At 41.6% G+C, this 18150-nt stretch overlaps 1 long non-coding RNA gene across 1 annotated transcript; it reads right to left on the reverse strand.

Moving 5' to 3' along the window:
• Positions 1–1292: 1292 nt before the first annotated feature.
• Positions 1293–13995, reverse strand: LOC134739987 (uncharacterized). The gene is made up of 3 exons (XR_010127150.1): positions 13822–13995; positions 5524–6162; positions 1293–1616 (listed from the first exon to the last, which is right to left on the reverse strand). It is a non-coding gene; the product is annotated as an uncharacterized LOC134739987 (long non-coding RNA).
• Positions 13996–18150: the final 4155 nt, after the last annotated feature.

The raw sequence follows: 18150 nt of genomic DNA on the forward strand, positions 1-18150 counted from the left end.
AGTCCATTATAAAAATAAAATGTAAATTTATTGGATTCATCTTCATTCCTTTCAAAATATTTATTGCAGGATTTCTTTGAAAATATAAGCAGAAAAATTAGGTATATTTTTCTAACTAAATGATTTCGCATTCAAACTGTTCTATTTTTGTCTTGCTTAATTTTTATTATGTTCTTCTGAGAAGAACAACCATTTAGCACCAGAGAACTGAGGCAGAGACTACAAGAGGCTTTCAATAGATGATTGTGCAGCTAACAAGGGAAGGGAGAAAAAGGGTTAACCTGGGTCTTACTGACAGACTGTGCCCCTATGCTGAGTTATGTTTCCAAACACACGGATGTGAGAGTTTGTTAATGTAACTGATTCTTCATAGTATTAAGCATGTTTCATCTTTTATCACTACTAAAGCATCTGAAAATAAAAGTCCTAAAAACAGTAGTGTGAGGGGGTGGGGGCAAATTCAGAATTTGCTAATACATCAGTAGCAAACTGACAAATTCTATTTGGTGCCATGTGAGAAGCCTAACATGGCTCATTAGAGCATAAAACATGTTCCAGAAGCCATTCCTAAGGTAGCCAGGATGAAATATACACAATCTCCCTGTCCACGTCCTACTCTTTGCCTTGTAGCGGGAATCTGAAATCCGAAACTGCATTTGTAATGCGGAAGAGTCATCTTGCTAAAGACTTTGGTATCTTCCTTCCCCTTCCTACCTAATCTTCCCACCTCCTGGGAGGTTTGGGATTCGGGGCTGCCTCCATCTCTATTACGGGGGTGAGATGCCATTTAGTAAACATTCCTGAGTCTGTGTCATGGTTCTGTTTGCATCCGATGCCCATTTCACAGTCAGGCCTGAGCAATGTCTGAAACGGTTCATTCTGGCACAGTCTAGCCTGCTTCAGACTTCCTTTGCAGCTAATGGAAAGGCCAGGGCTGACACTGCTGCCCTCACAGGTTAAGTCTGTTAGCCGCATCTTCCTTCTTATCTGGGAGAAAGTTTATATGGTCTATGCAGGAACACAGGTTGACTCAGGTAAACTAAGGTAAACTCAGGTACACCCAGCTACATTCAGGCATTCTCAGCTATACTCAGGTTCAGGAGTTTCTGGTTCAATGATACCTTTCCGTAGTTCTCAAATTGCGATTTTCAATTAAAAAAGATAATTTGAAACTATATCTGAAGTATAGGATGAAAATTTAAAAATGAGATGACCTTAAGGATAAGCTTGCTGTTAGGTAAATAAGAAAAAAGATTAAAATGAATAATAAAAAATATTAAAAATGAGATGACTAAATGTATTAAGTAGCTAAATTAAATATAGATTAACAAGTATATTTTGTACTCTTTGGTATGAATCGAGTATAAACAAATGGATTCAGATTTCTGAACCCACGGTCCAGTGTTTTCTTTTAAGAAGAAAAGCTGTCATGGCCACGGAGGTGTCCCTTGGTCGGACTTGCACCTGCACGTCTCCCTCCGGTGACAAGTACAAGGCTGTAGCAGGGGAGTCTGATCACGTCTCTACTTCCCAGAGCTCATGGCACCTGTGGGACAGGACATTTACCTTCAAGGCCTGAGTTGCTCCCCATCAAGGCCTGCACAGGGCAGAGATACCTTCGGCGGAAGAAGAGAAAATGTTCCTTATGTGGTATTTTGCCTGTGACAAATAAATACTCACCCATCAATTAATTGGTTAAGAAGTGAACTACACTAGATTTGTTAGAGTCTCCTAAAATTGAAATAGAGAAAAGAGCTTATTTCCAGATGTCTGAAGCAGGATTACCTAACCATATAGAAGTAGATATTAAATTACATAAAATAATCCTAATTTTAAATATCCCTCATATCTCACTGTATTAGTCCATTCTTGCGTTGCTATAAAGAAATACCTGAGATGGGGTAATTTATAAATAATAGAGGTTTAATTGGCTCACAGTTCTGCAGGCTATGCAGGAAGCATGATGTTGGCATCTGCTGGGTTTCTGGGGAGGTCTCAGGAAACTTACAATCATGGCAGAAGGTGAAGGAGGAGCAGGCACATCTTACATGGCCAGAGCAGGAGCAAGAGTGATCGAGGGAGGAGGTACTGTGCACTTTTAAATGGCCAGATCTCACGAGAGCTCACTTACTATCAGCAGGACAGTATCAAGAAGAATGGTGCTAAACCATTCATGAGAAATCTGGCTCCATGATCCAATCATCTCCCACCAGGCCCCACCTCCAACACTGGGTATTACAATTTGACGTGAGGTTTGGTAGGGACACAAAATCCAAACTATATTAACTGCTCATTCTTATGACGCAACTCTACTAGCTATGTATCTGCACAGTGGCATTGCAGATAATATGCATTCCTTGAGGCTGAGTGTACTCTTCTTTTCTTTTTTTTTCTTTTTTTTTGAACATGGTCAAGCTCTGTTGCCCAGGCTGGAGTGCAGTGGTGTGATCTCGACTCACTGCAACCTCTGCCTCCTGGGTTCAAGCGGTTCTCCTGCCTCACCTCCTGAGTAGCTGGGAGTACAAGAGTCCACCATCACTCCTGGCTAATTTTTGTATTTTCAGTACAAAAAGGGTTTCACCACATTGACCAGAAGGCTGGTCTTGAACTCCTGACCTCAGTGATCTGCCCGCCTTAGCCTCCCAAAGTGTTGGGATTACAGGCATGAGCCATTGTGCCCAGCCCTGGGTTTATTTCTTATGTATACTTAGCATGCCTAGTATTTGTGGAACACCAGTAAATGTTTGTTACATAACTGATCAATGGAATTAATGAACTTTGCATACTTATAAATAAAAATATCTGATTCATCTACATAATTTACCCAAATGAAGGGCTGCAGCCATCCTTCATGTTTAGCAATGTTATACATTCTCTTTTGTTTTCTCCTAGTCTAGTGATAGATGCAGTTTTCTTGCTTTACTTACTTTCCACATAACCTCTGGGTGACCCTAAATGAGGCCTTACCTATCTGGCACTTTATCTTGTCAAAATTCCTTGCATGGTTGTCACTCCTATCTATCTTGACTCGCGGTTGGATCAATCGACAGAGTAGGTATTTAATCCCTGAAATCAATCTCTCCGGATTCTCAATCATTTGTCTTTGCTGGGCCTGACTTCCTTCCAGTTCTATGTACGAGCCTTTGTAAGGTTATCTCAACCTCAGCAGCCCAGGGGAGAGTTTCCTAGAGGCGGCTGAGAGGCACATGTGTCTTCGGCCCTGGTGAGGACCTCTGTGTATTTATGTGTGTGGACATGTAGTCCCTTGGAGCCAAGCAAAGGAGATTTGTAAATGAATGCAGTTTCTTCTGCTGACTGCCTGTCTGGCCACAGTCTTTTCATCTACAAATAGTGCCCACCCTTTCAGTCTTGTTGAGAGCTAGCTATGGGAAGACATGCCAAGCTCATGAATTCCCATTTAGTTGCCACACACGTAACATGAAACCAGGTGCAGCCTATCAGTAAGAGGAAAGTACCTAAATGGCAGAAATGTCAAAAGGAATGCAGGTCAGCAATGGCATCCTATCCCCAGTATGTGATGTGGACCATCAGCTCCAAAGCCCTGCAGGCTGCCTGAGTGCACAGTAAATGGGGTCAGGCTCTCCTTTGTGTTGAAATTTCTACCCAGCCAAAAGTTAGATCTTCTTGGAAGCAAATTTACTCTTTCAGCCGTTTAATGGAATCTACCTGCCCCTGCAACTGTCAGTGGTATCATCATCACTGCCAGAGGTAGCAAAAGTGGGGATTGCTGCCGGCAGCCACTTGTGAGCAATTCTGCTCAATTGTCTGTGTAATCTTTAAATTGAGGACTACTACCTAGGTGCCAGGCTGTATGCTTTCTATGCAATTTCTTGAAATTCCTCTCCCAATGCTCTGACATATACCATTAGAATTTTTCAGATGAAGAAATTGAGGCTGTAAGAAGATACTCTCAAGATTATACAGCTGTGAAGCAGAAGGATAAGGATTTCAAGCCTGTCCTGCCCAACAGCAGAGCCTGAGAATTAGGAAGGTGGCTGCAGAAGATGGGTTTACCCCAGCGCCAATCTATGTGGCCTCAGTGACAGTGATTGATCTGGCCTCATCTCCATAACTTCAGAAAAAGTTTTCCATCTTACTTTAATCTATTTCTATGGGAAAATATTGGTATCCTCATGTCATTTTGTTTTTGCCTCCTTGCAAATACTTACTGAACATGTGAAAGTGTATTTCCAAAGAGTTAGAAACATGACTCTCATCTAAATATAGAATGAACATGCATCAGAAATGTATTCAACTCATTGAGGGAACCAGTATGAGGGTAATGCTGGTTCCAAAAGCATTTTGAGGAACTGAACATTCAGAGGCATTTGAGGGGGAAAAATGCCAGAATAAGATTCCTGGATTAGACACAAAACTGTTAATGTCCTACAGGCAATACAATCTGAAATTGAGGTTATCATCTCTACCAAATAGAAATCTACAAAGTAACACGTAACCTCACAGGAGTGTCTAGCTCTGATCCAAGTTAATGACAGTTGAACACAAGTACCTTTCCTTAGATCAATGGGTTCTCAAACTTTTCTGCATGTTAAAATCACTTGGAGAAATTTTTTTTTTAATCCTGACACCTGAGATCCCACATGTATTAGTTTCTTATTGCTGCTATTACAAACTACCACAAACATCGTGGTTTAATGCAATCCAGCTTTATTCTCCTACAGTTCTGGAGGTCAGAAGTCTAAAACTGGTCCAAAGAGCTGCTTCCTTCTAGAGGCTCTAGAGGAGAATCCATTCCTTGCCTTTTCCACCTTCTAGAGGCTGCCTGCAGTCCTTGGCTTGTGGCCCATTCCTCACCTTCCCAGGCAACAGCACAGGGTCTTCTCTGACCTCTGCCTCCATCTTTAAGCCTTCTCTCTCTGACTCTGACCCTCCAGCATGCTTTTGGTAATAACCATTGTGATGACCTTGGGCGCATCCAGATAATCCAGGATATTTTCCCCATCTACAGAGCCTTAACTTAATCATATCTGCAAAGTCTCTTACATGTAAGGGAACATATTCATAGGGTCTAAGGATTAGGTGGTGGGCATCTTTGGGAGGTTATTGTTTAGCCTACCACATCATCCCCCACCATTAAATCAGGATGTCTAGGGTTGGGAGCCAGGCAGCCACAGTTTTCGAACATCCCAGGTGTTTCCAATTATGAAGCAACGTTTGAAAACTGCTTTCCTAAATAATTAAATAACCTTTAAATGATGTTTTAATATACCATTGAGAGGACAACTCTACTTTTTCAGGGGTTACACACCACCCCAAAATAGGCCGCTCTGACATACTGACTATTTTGACTTTAGGGCACCTGAAAAACAACAGGTGTGAGAGGGTCACTCTGACTTTCTGTTTCTTACAAGTAGGAGATGAAATTCGCATGTGAAAGATCCCTTCCCTATAGCAGAAGGAAAGCATCATTCTTATCATCAAGGATAGGAAGTTGAGGCCAAGGGAAATTTGTACAAACAAACCTTGTTAGACTAAACTTACCTTCCGAGCCACTTTTTCACTCAATTAACCACTCAGCCCAAGCTTCTTGGCCTTGTGACATTTTCACAATTCATGACACTTTGTCTAATTCTGTATGTAAGTGTTCAATCTAACTGTGCCTTTGGGTCTGCATTTCCTTATGTAGTCTTCCCTGCCATGTAAAACTTGTATTAAGTAAATTTGTTCTTCTCCTGTTGATCTGTCTTATGTCTGTCTTAAGTCAATTTAATTCTTAGCCCCAGAAAAAAAAAAAAAAAAAAGGGTACAGGTAAAATTTTGCTTCCTCTGTATTTGTAAATTTTGGATAATTTTTCTTAACAAACTGAAGAAATTACTGAATATTTACCAAACGACCAGAGCTGTGTTCCAATTAATATCTGCAATCACGTCTTTGTTGTATCTGATCCTGACCTGGTTGCTCTTTTCCCTGACTGTGTAAACTTGGTGAGTCAATGCTGCCTTTTGCCCTTATGTAAAATGGAGCAAATGGAACTCATTTCTGTCAGAATGGTGGTGACAGTGGAGGAGGGTGTAAGCCAAGTGGTTGAAATGCCATCTGTCACTGTGATGCTGCACATGTCCGTGGTCGGCTGCTGGAGGACGCGTCAGCCTCAGGTTTGCATGGCCAAGAATCATGATCTGCGGACCACAAAAGACTGAGGCTTGTCAATGCTGCTCAAGTAATGAAAATGAAAATAACATGCACACGCACATACCCACCCATCTATCCTTCAATGATGCCTGACGGCTGAAAGCAAGCAGCGGAGAGCTGTGAAAACAGTTAGTGGCGCCATACCTGGGAATCTTGGTGAATCTCCAAAAAACATAAAATCTCTTGCAGTAAACCTATCATCAGTCTGAGTTTACTGCATTTCACCCAGCGCTGATCCTGCAGCCTCGGGGTAAACTTTTCAGAAGAGACTGGTACTGATTTTCAACCCGAACACCTGAATTTATTAGAGTCATTCTTGTCTTTTAATTGAAACAACAGGACATTCCCCAGGTTTGCAATGATCTGCAGGATATTCTTGAAAACTCTGAAAGGCCTGAAGAATGTGTCTCAGGCTGAAGGGAGGGGAAAGTTTCACTCTTAAGGTCCCATTTAGAGACCACATTTCCATCTCTGGACTCCTCTGTTCTGTTCATGTGGACAAACTTTGCTCTTTTTTAGATATAAGATTCAACTTAGTTGACAAGCTTCATCAGTTCCTTGTTACAAGACTAATGACCACAACTTTAATGAGCCATGAATGAGGTTTTCTAAAGCCATTATTTTCAAATCTCCTTCAACCAGCAGAGCCAATTTTTCAAATAAAATCGTACAAAAGCCAATATATACATGACAAGGGAAAAACTGTGACCTTCGCAGTTGGCACAATTATGCTTCTTAAAATAGGACATACAGTTGATCCTAATTATTTACTAATTTCAGATTTGTGACTTCACTTACCTGCTAAAATTAATTTGTAACCTCCAAATCAATACTTGTGGTGCTTTTGTAACCACTAGCATACATCCACAGAGCAGTGAAAAAATTGTCACCTGAGGCTCCTGTTCCCAGCTGAGGCTGAACAAGGTGGCTCTCTGCCTTCTTGTTTTAGCTCTTATATAGTAAACAAGAGTCCTTTTGGAAATCTATTTAGTGCCATTTGTTTTACATTTTTATGGTTTTTGTTAGTGATTTTGCTGTTTAAAATGGCCTCAAATAGTGCTGAAGAGCGGTCTAGTGGTCCTAAGTACAAGAAGGCTGTGATGTGCCTTACAGAGAAATACGTGTGTTCAAGAAGCTTCATTAGGGCATGAGTTATAGCACTAGTGGTCGGGAGTTCAGTGTTAATGAGTAAACAGTATATATTAAATATGGTGTCTTGGCTGGGCGTGGTGGCTCACCCCTGTAATCCTAGCACTTTGGGAGGCTGAGGCAGGTGGATCACTTGAGGTCAGGAGTTCAAAACCAGCCTGGCCAACATGGTGAAACCCCATCTCTACTAAAAATACAAAAAAATTAGCCAGGCTTGGTGGTGGGCACCTGTAATCCCAGCTACTTGGGAGGCTGAGGCAGGAGAATCACTTGAACCCAGGAGGTGGAGGTTGCAGTGAGTTAAGATTGTGCTACTGCACTCCACTCTGGGTGACAGAGTGAGACTCCATCTCAAAATAAATACATAAAAAACACGCTGTCTTTAAAAAGAAAAACACATAAACAAGGTTATCCATTAATCAGTTAATAAAAATGTCATGACCAGAGATTTGCAGGAACCTAATCCTCTGTTTCCCCGAGACGCAATGGTTCAGTACTCTCTGATTCAGTGTTTGCTATGATTTTATAAAATAGAACTACCATGAATAATAAGAATCAACTGTGTCTTTGGAAAAATATCTGGGTGGCAGCTTAAGTTAGATGGTGAAACTCCAGAGGCCTAGGCAGAAATGTGTTTGTTCCTACAGGGATGAAGTAGAGAAAGAAAAGAAGAAAAGACAGGAAGAGAAAGGGAGGAGAGAGGAGCTACAGGTAGGAAGGGACATATTAGGTTGGTGCGAAAGTAAGTGTGGTTTTTACCATCACTTCTAATATTTGCCCCATCTCACTGAAGGACCAAAAAAGCAACCCCCAGCAACAGACACTGAAAAGGTGCTGGGGAACAGGAATGTCTAATCCAGACTTTTAGGATTTCTTGCTATGTTGGGTATACTGTGAAACCGTGATTTCCAGCTCTTTCTTAAAGTTTACTTACATGTGCCTCTCATGCTAGCTGTTTAGTTTCTTTTTTCTCATGGGAATCGGGAAAGTTTCCCATCTTCAGCAAAGCTATGTGCATTTTTAAGGAGGCAGGGTCTCAGCAGAGAGAACCATGACAATGTAAGCCCTCCAGGGATCTGAAAGCATCTTGGAGAAGACTTTGCTGTGCTGAAGGCCTGGGCTTGAAAACCCCTTATCCTAGCAATTTTACCTGGCTTTCAAAGGGCTGGGAGGGCCCAGGAATCTGTTCTTTGCTTGCAGCAGGGCAAAACAGATAGAGAGCCTTGTGAAATGCCCTTGCCGTGGTTCCCACCTTGACTTTGCAGAACAGAGTGCCAACCATGGACCGGGCATATAACAGCTGTGTCCCATAACAGAGTAGCAAGCACAGTTCCTGCTTGGATCTGTGTGTAGCACATTCCCTGACAATGCCCCTGAGAAAGAGTCAGCAGGATTTAGCTTCACCAGTCGCTTCTCACTTGGCCTTTCAGGAAGGTTGCAGGGTTGTGCCCAGAGCACAGTCGCAGAACCCACGACTGGACTGGGGCCTGAAAAACGCAATGTTCCCTGTGTCCAATTGCAGCGCTGTTTGGTAGCAAACCCTTCGCTTGTCTTCCTCCTTCCCTGTGGGATTCTGCTAGGAATCAGGCTCCCCTGACCTGACTTCTTTCTTGGAGGATGGAGTTTTAACATTTTGTTTATTTATTTATTTGTTAGAGATAAGGTCTCACTTTGTTGCCCGGGATGGAGTGCAGTGGTGCAATCATAGCTCACTGCAGCCTCAAACTCCTGGGCTCAAGCGATCCTTCTACCTCAGCGTCTAGGCAGGTGCCACCATGCACGGTTAATTTTTTTGAAGTTTTTTTTGTAGGGATGGGGTCTTGCTATGTTGCCCAGGCTAGTCTTGAACTCCTGGTCTCAAGTGATCCTCCCACTTTGGCCTTCCAAAGCACTGGGATTACAGGCATGAGTCACCGTGCCCAGCCACGATGGAGTTTTTCATGAAATGAAACCATCCTTTGAACGTTCCAGCAAAGCTCCAGCAGATCATGATTTCCCCTGACTGCACACATGTGCCAGAAATGCTTTCATATCTAAGCCATTGAGCCAAGTTCATCAACTTGCCCCAGTGAACAGAGGATTCCTTGGGACCCTCCATAGCAGGAACTGGAGGAGAGAAACAAAAGAGGCTGCCATTACTGCTCCTGCCACACTTGTACATTTAAGGGCCAAGGAATTCCAGAGCACAACTTCATCTTCCTGGCTTGCCTGGTCTCTTTGCTTCTGCTCTGGGCTTCGGGATCCGAGAACCCAGGACTTCCTCATTCTGTGTCCTGAGCCCAGCAAGTGCACCAGCCATAATTATATCCCCACATCACAGACATGTTTACATCCCATTTATCTCATTTTTTTCTTTACCAATTGTGTCAGGCTGACCCCTGTTTTCTCCTTTTGGACTTATGGACCAACAAATCAGCAGTTGTAAATATCTGCGACAAGGATAATTTATTTGCTACACATAAGTGTGTTGGATGTAGGTGGTAACAGGAAAGAAACAAAAAAATTATTACTCAAAATGTAGTGATAAGATGCCAGGGTCTGAGTAAGTCTTCTGACGGACTTTTAGGATGGTAGAGTGTTTTAGGATGGTAGAGTGTTTGTACCTTTTGAGAATATGAACTGAACAGCCAGTATAGTCAAACATTTGGTCAGTTCTGTAAAATAGATATTAGACGACTTCTTTGATTGGTTAGGCTGTTTAATTCAGGCAGAATATTCTGATCAGTAGCCCTGGATAAACACAGACTGGCAATGGCCCAGGTTGTTTTCTTTTTCTTTTTTTCTTTTTTTTTTTTTTGAGATGGACTCTCGCTCTGTCACCCAGGCTGCAGTGCAGTGGTGTGATCTCGGCTCGCTGCAATCTCTGCCTCCTGGGTTCAAGCGATTCTTGTGCCTCAGCCTCCCGAGTGGCTGGGACTACAGGCATGTGCCACTACGTCTGGCTATTTTTTTTTGTTAGTAGAGATAGGGTTTCACCATGTTGATCAGGCTGTTCTTGAACTCTTGACCTCAAATGATCTGCCTGCCTTGGCCTACCAAAGTGCTGGGATTACAGGCACGAGCCTTCACACCCGGCCCCAGGTTTTTAATACCTATATGTAGTCTAGTTAAAAGGTTTTACAACAAAATGTGAATATCTCTCCTGTCTTTTTCTTCCTTTGCCAGGTGTGTGAGTGTGAAATGGGGCTGAGGGCTTGGAAGGTGAGCTCTAGGACAGGACCCCCAGGCCTGGCGGCCTGGTGACAGGTGCATTTAGCTTCTCATCAGTAGGGAAATAGAATTGGTTGAAGTCAGGCTTGGGGGAGCCAGGGCCAGGGGCTCTCAGCTCACCTTCTGCTGTAAAGGTGAGTCAGCTTTCATGGCCCTCAGTTTGTATCTGATTGGGCAGGTACCAAACAAAGCAGATGACATCACCCATGCATGGAATTCCGCACTGTTCTCTGCTAAACACGCTGTTTTCGATAGAACTTCTCATCTACAGAGACTCCTTACGCACGTACTGTTGCCAAGCGCTGTGTGGTCCAGAGTTACCTGTTGGCTCCTGGATCAGGCTCCTCGGTTGCCCATCTGTGTAGACAGGGCCAGGCTCGTGGAATAAAGGGCAGTGGTCTTTGGTAGCTTGGTCTGATCAAAGTCACATCTTCTGGCATTTGGTCAGGACAACAGAGCTGCTTCTTAACAGAGAAGAGTAAATCCTCCTCCCTGGCTCCATGGCCCTTCAGAGGTGGAAACAGTGGTTCACCAACCCACCTTTCCACTTCTGGTCATTTCTTTTTTATCACTTTTACTGGAACAAATGCAATTTCTAGCCTTCTCACTGCCCAGCTCCAGCGAAGCCCACGCAGTGCTGTCAGATTCTTCTTCCTTAAATACAGCTTTGATCGTCATTCCTCCCCTGCTCAAAAAGCTGCAAATAGTTCCCACTACCTACAGAGGAAGGAAGACCACACTTACTCAACCTGTCCCCGAGTCCCCACAATAGGGCCTCAAGCTGCTTTTTCACCCTCATCCCCTCCTTCCCTCCTAAATAAACCTTCCTCTTCCCTCAATTCTCTTTCCAGGTTGCTCAGAGTGTGTCTAGAACACCTTTTCCCCAGTGCCTCTGTTTAGGAATGGTTCCTCCAATACCCCCACACCCCTCTCCCCATGAAATCCTCCCCATTCTTCAAGTGTCAGCTCTTTCTCCAACTAATTCTTAATTCATTCAGCCCAGAGGGACGTCTTTCACTGCTCTGAATTTACTGTCTGCTTCAGGCATTCATTTAGTGCTCCTGATTCTCTCCAAACTTTTTAAAAAAATACTTTCCTTTTAAGTTCAGGGGTACATGTGCAGGTTTGTTACAGAGGTAAACTCATGTCATGAGGGTTTGTTGTACAGATTATTTTATCACCCAGGTACTAAGCCTAGTACCCAATAGTTATTTGTCCTGATCCTCTCCCTCCTCCCACCCTCCACTCTCCAATAGGCCCCAGTATGTGTTGTTCCCCTCCCTGTGTCCATGTGTTCTTATTATTTAGCTCCCACTTATAAGTGAGAACATGTGACACTTGTTTTTCTGTTCCTGCATTAGTTTGCTAAAGATAATGGCCTCCAGCTCCATCCATGTCCCTGCAAAGGACATGAGCTTGTTCTTTTTTATGGCTGCAGATTCTCTCTAAATTTATTGCACCAATAAGAAATTGGTGAGTGAGCACTGGCAACTGGTGACCCATGGCAAGGAATATTCATGGGCTGGCCCCCTTCTCCCTTTCATAGGTCAGGCCTGGTCAGGAGTGAAGAGCAGAGGGGGAATAGGAAAGTTCTCATGTGAAGACGCATCTGGCATTTACCCTAAGAGAGAGGATGTTTCCTAAATGGCAAGGCTGTTTTGTTTAGCAAAATCGAATTCTTCACTGTTTGGGGCCAGATAAACTTTGTTTTCTAAAGCAGAGTCTACTATTACAGCTGTTCTACATAAAGCTGACACCATTGCCTTCATCTCAGCCCCGCTGGGAGTGTGCTTCTGCCCTGTGTTCTGAGCAGCAGTAATGGATTTACGGAGATGTTCACATACTCCTCCCCAGCCCCTCCCAACCCCCGGCAGGGTCCCATTTTTACAGCATGGCTGGACAACATCTCCACACTCTACCATGCAACCTGAGCCAAATGGACAGCTCATTCCTGACTCAAGTGTATGACCTTGGCTTCATCAATACATTAGTCTCAATAAATGAGCCAGACAGCCTCAGAGCACTGTGGCATTGATACAGGATAAAACCTTTATACCTTGTGAAGGGAGAGTCTGGTCTTCCTACAACCAAGGCATGAGAAAGCCTCTTGAACTGAGTTCCAAGAAGCTGCCAGCTATGATAAAAGGGTCCCTTGACTACAAGTTTAAATGCCTGCTTTCTGATCCTTCATTACTCCTGATATGATTGGGAAAAGAACTTTGTTCTCGGCAGAGGTTTTCTTATCAGCAAATGAAGGTTTTTTGTTTGTTTGTTTGTTTCCTGACAATTTCTTAGTTCTTTTCACACTCTAAAATGCTAGGTGTCTGAAGAATCTTTGCACCGAAGACTGAAGTACATGACCAATTTTTTTTTTTTTTGAGATAGAGTCTCGCTCTGTCACCTAGGCCGGAGTGCAGTGGCAGGATCTCATCTCGCTGCAACTTCCGCCTCCCGAGTTCAGGCAATTCTTGTGCCTCAGCCTCCTGAGTAGCTGGGATTACAGGCACCTGCCACCATGCCTGGCTAATTTTTGTTTATTTTGTAGAGATGGGGTTTTGCCATGTTGGCCAGGCTGGTCTGAAATACCTGGACTCAAATGATGAGCCCGCCTCGGCCTTCCAAAGTGCTGGGATTATAGGCATGAGCCACCATGCCGGGCCTAAAGTACATGACCTCTTAAGAGCTCCCCCAACATTGTGACCTCTGAGATTTGCTATAGATAGTCCTCACTGCAGAAAGAACACACATTTGTGAAAATCTGTCTCATTGCTTTGGAATTGGGCTCCCAGTTCTTCTGTGTTTGTTTGCATGTCTGTTTGTTTAATCTGAAATGTCATGTCAGTGTTTTTCAAAATTCCTCCCTCTTTTGGCATCAGTTAAGATTCTTGATTGCAAGCAACAGAAATCAAGTCTGGTTAACTTAATATGAAAAGGACTGTCATGGCAGTTTCTTTGAGATCTCACACTATCAGCTCTGTGAAGTGAGAACCTGGAATAACACACAAGGCATGTTATAAAGGAGCTCACTCCATTTGCGATGTTTGTCCATTGCCAGCTGGTAGGTTTCCACTCCCCTTCCCTGCTTGCCCCACACCTGGGCAACCAAGTTAAGAAGACCGTGGATGTTCTGTGCCCCCATCAATGTCCAGGAACCTCAGATAGTGCACCGTCTAGCCCATGTGCCAGCCCCAATCCAACTTCATCCCCTAGCCATTATAAAAGCCCAAAGCCACCCCTAAACCGCCTTAGTTGCCTTCCAACATAAGCTGTTCGATCCTAGGACTCACCAGCTTGTGAGGCCTAAATATAATTTATTCAACTTCATTGGTGAGAGTGTTGTGTTATCTCTCGTGACACACAGAAAACCCCTGGGTTAAGCCACAGAATTCCAGCTGAACATGGGCTGCTGCCCCTGCCTGACTCTTGATGCTGCCACAACTTCTGGGAATAATTTGCAAACTGACCCTGGGTCTTTGTGACATACCCCGAAGATTCCAAGTTCTGGATGGGAGAATTTCCATGCTTGAGCCTAGGCATGTGCCATCATCCCTGGTTATCAGGGCAGGAAGACGATCTCCTCTTCTGCTTCCCTAGGTATGAGCACAGCAGCTTTAGAAATATTTGGGGGAAAAACAGTGAGACAAAATAACCTTCAAACACAATACTCAAAGATGGAAATTCTGTCATTGAAAGACTTATTAATTCTTTGTGAATTAAAAATATGCACCTCTTATAGTCTTCAGATACTTAACAAAGCTGTTTAAAAAATTGAGATAAAATTCATATAACATAAAATCTACTATTTTAACCATTTTAAAGTGTACATATCAGTGGTCTTTATTCACAATATGGTGCAGCCATTACTGATATCCAATTCCAGGACATTTTCATCACTTCAAAAAGGTATATTTTACCCCTAAGCAGTCGGTCCCCATTCCTCCTCCTCCCTTCCTCTGGCAATCACTAATCTGCTTTCTCTCTTTGTGGATTTTACTGTTCTGGACATTCAATATACATGGACTCAGATACTTTGAGGTCTTTTCTGACCGGTTTCTTTCACTTAGCACAATATTTTCAAGGTTCATTCATATTGTAGGGTGTATATCAGCACTTCATTTTTATTGCTAAAAATATTCCATTGTATGTTTACACCACATTTTGTTTATCTTTTCTGATTTTATTTTATTTTATTTTGAGACAGGATCTCACTCTGTCATCCAGGCTGGAGTGCAGTGGCACAATCTTGGCTCATTACAACCTCTGCCTCCTGGATTCAAGTCATTCTCCTGCCTCAGCCTCCCGAGTAGCTGGGACTACAGGCACACACTACCATGCCCGGCTAATTTTTGTATTTTTTAGTACAGAAGGAGTTTCGCAATGTTGGCCAGGCTGGTCTCAAACTTGTGATCTCAAGTAATCTGCCTGCCTCGGCCTCCCAAAGTGCTGGGATAACAGGTGTGAGCCACCGCACCCAGGGCCTTATTTATCTTTTGAACATTTGGGTTGTTTCAACTTTTTGGCTATTTTGCGTAATGCTGCTATAAACATTTATGTACAAGTTTCTGTGTGAATATCTGCTATCAGTTCTCTTGTGTATATTCCTAGGTGGAGTGGAATTGCTTGGTCTTAATTGTAACTTCATGTTTAACTTTCTGAGGAACTACCGGAACTACTGTTTGACATTTCTACCAACAATGTATGAGGGAGTCACTTTCTCCACATCCTCACTAACACTTGTTATTGTCATTATTATTATTTTTATAGCTCTCTTAGTGGATATGAAGTGGTATCTCATTATGGTTTTGATTTGTACTTCCCTAATGACTAGTGGTGCTGAGCATTTTTTTCATGTATTTATTGACCACTTGTGTATCTTCCTTGGAGAAATTACTATTCAAATTCTTTGCCCATTTTAAAATTTGATTATCTGTCTTTTTGTTGTTGAGTTGTAATAGTTCTTTATGCAGTCTGAGTATCCCTTATCTGAAGTGCTTGGCACCAGAAGTGTTTCAGATTTCAAATTTTTATCAGATTTTTGGAATATTTGCATATACATAACGAGATGCCTTGGGGATGGGACACAAGTCTAAACACAAAACTTATTTATGTTTCATATACACCTTATATACATAGCCTGAAGGTAATTTATACAATATTTTAAAATAATTTTGTGCATGAAACAAAGTTTGTCTTTACTGAGCCATTCGAATGCAAAGGTGTCGCTATCTCATATCAGTACTCAAAGCTTTGAATTTTGGAGCGTTTTGGATTTTGAAATTTTAGATTAGTAATGTTCCAACTGAATCTTCTGGATACAAGTATCTCAGCAGATATATGCTTTGCAAGTATTTTCTTCCATTTTCTGGGTTATCTTTTTATATTCTTTTTTTTTTTTTTTGAGACAAAGTCTCACTCTGTCACCCAGGCTGGAGTGCAGTGATGCAATCTTGGCTCACTGCAACCTCTGCCTCCTGGGTTCAAGCAATTCTCCTGCCTCAGCCTCCTGAGTAGCTGGGACTACAGGCACGTACCACCATGCCCAGCTAATTTTTATATTTTTAGTAGAGACAGGGTTTCACCATGTTGGCCAGGCTGGTTTCAAACTCCTGACCTCAGGTGATCTGCCCACCTCAGGTGTCCTTTGAAGCAGAGTTTTTAATTTTGATAAAAGGTCTCATTTATCTATTGTTTCTTTTGCATTTGTGGTTTTTGGTGTCACATCTAATAAATCATTGCCTAATCCAAGGCCATGAAGACTTACCCCTATGTTTTATTCTAGGAGAGTTATAGTCTTTGCTCTTCCATTTATGTGTTTGATTCATTTTGAGTTCATTTTTGTAGATGGTGTGAGTTAGGGATCCAACCTGATTCTATTGCTTGTGGTTATCTAATTGTCTCAGCACCATTTGTTGAAATGACTATTCTTTCCCCATTGAATGGTCTTGGTGGCACTCTTGTCAAAAATCAATTGACCACAGATGTATGATTTCATTTCTGGGCTCTCAGTTCCATTCCAATTGATCTGTATGTCTATCCTTATGTCAATACCACACTGTTTTGATTATTATAGCTTCCTGATTGTTTTCATATTTGGGGGAGAAACTAAAAAAAGGAACTTTTTACACTAGGGAGATTGAACTGCAAGAATTGTAAGAATACAGATGTTAAGAATACACACACAATGCTACCTACCTATCTGATTGAGGGTAAAAATAAGGAGGTGAAAACCCTGTTTGCATCTGAAGAAACACATAATCTGCTCTATTTAGAATAATTTTATGTTGCTGAAGAGAATGCTTTGTGTTAAAATACTTTATTACAAAGAAATTTCCATTAAAAATAAAATCTTATACTTTTTTTGAAAATTTTGTTCAAAATCTCATGACTCAAGCACAATTATTCTAATTTCTCCATGGTTTCCTTCTAGTCTTTAGTTACATTTTACATATTTTTACACATTTTAATCATATTATATGTACACTTTTCCTTCTTTTTAAACTTAGCATTGCTATAAACAATTTTCTTATGTTCATATGGTATTCATATATTAATAGGTACTTAAAATCCTATTAACTTACATATCACAAGTTACTTAACCAATTCATTATTTTATATTGTTTTTCTCACAAACTTTTTTTGCTTTTAAAAATAATAAAAGCCTTGTGCTTATGGTTTGTTTTTCTATTTTTGAAGTATTTCCTTAGGATAAATTACTATCATTATAATTAGTCAAATGGGAAGAATATTTTCACTTATTGCAGATTCTTCTCTAAAACTATGCTATCAGTTTAAACTGTTAACAGCAATGTCTGATGGGTCAGTTCCTAGGCAGTCTTGCTAATATTTGGATTTAGTAGGTTTTCTTTCTGTTAACCCATCTAATAATATAAAGTGATTATTTTAATTTTTACCTTATAATTTCTAGCCAGCTTAAACACTTTTTATACTTATCATCTTTATTTTCTTTTACATGCTTTATTGAGAATAGAGTATTTTAAAATGTTTTTCTAACTATTAAAGTAATATTTGTTGAATATAGAAAAGCATGAAAAAAAAAAGCCATCCATAATCCCACCATTGAGAAAGAACTAAGCTGAGTATCTTGGGAAATTGGAAGAATGTTGTATTCATAATTTGATTTTTTTCCCAATAACATCATTTGCCCATAGCTTACATATGGTATATAAATTTTACAGTATATTTTATTTACTTCTGAAATGAGTATGACAAAGTGAAAGTAGAGGGCTCACATCTGAGTTTCCAGAAAGTTCTGTGCTGGAGTTCCTGGTATGACCCACAGTGTCTGGGTCGAATTGTAAAGATCTCTGCCTTGGGACAGCTGACTCTCAAGGAAGTGGCAAAGCACAGCCTGCTAAGAACCTTGCTAATAACACGCTGACGTGCTTCTCATATCTGTATTCCAAGGCCCTTCAGGAAAGGCTAGAGAGCACTACCTGTAGTTTGGCAGAGGGTCCAGTTTTTCTGCTGATCTTTTACATTTCTTAACATCAATTTATCCTCTTTGATCTGCCCCAATTGATTCAGACTTTTAAAAGTAGATTAATCAGTGACTAGGCAGGGTGCAGTGGCTCACACCTGCAATCCCAGCACTTTGA

The sequence above is a fragment of the Pongo pygmaeus genome, chromosome 7 (assembly GCF_028885625.2).
Source record: "Pongo pygmaeus isolate AG05252 chromosome 7, NHGRI_mPonPyg2-v2.0_pri, whole genome shotgun sequence".
Lineage (NCBI taxonomy): Eukaryota > Metazoa > Chordata > Mammalia > Primates > Hominidae > Pongo > Pongo pygmaeus.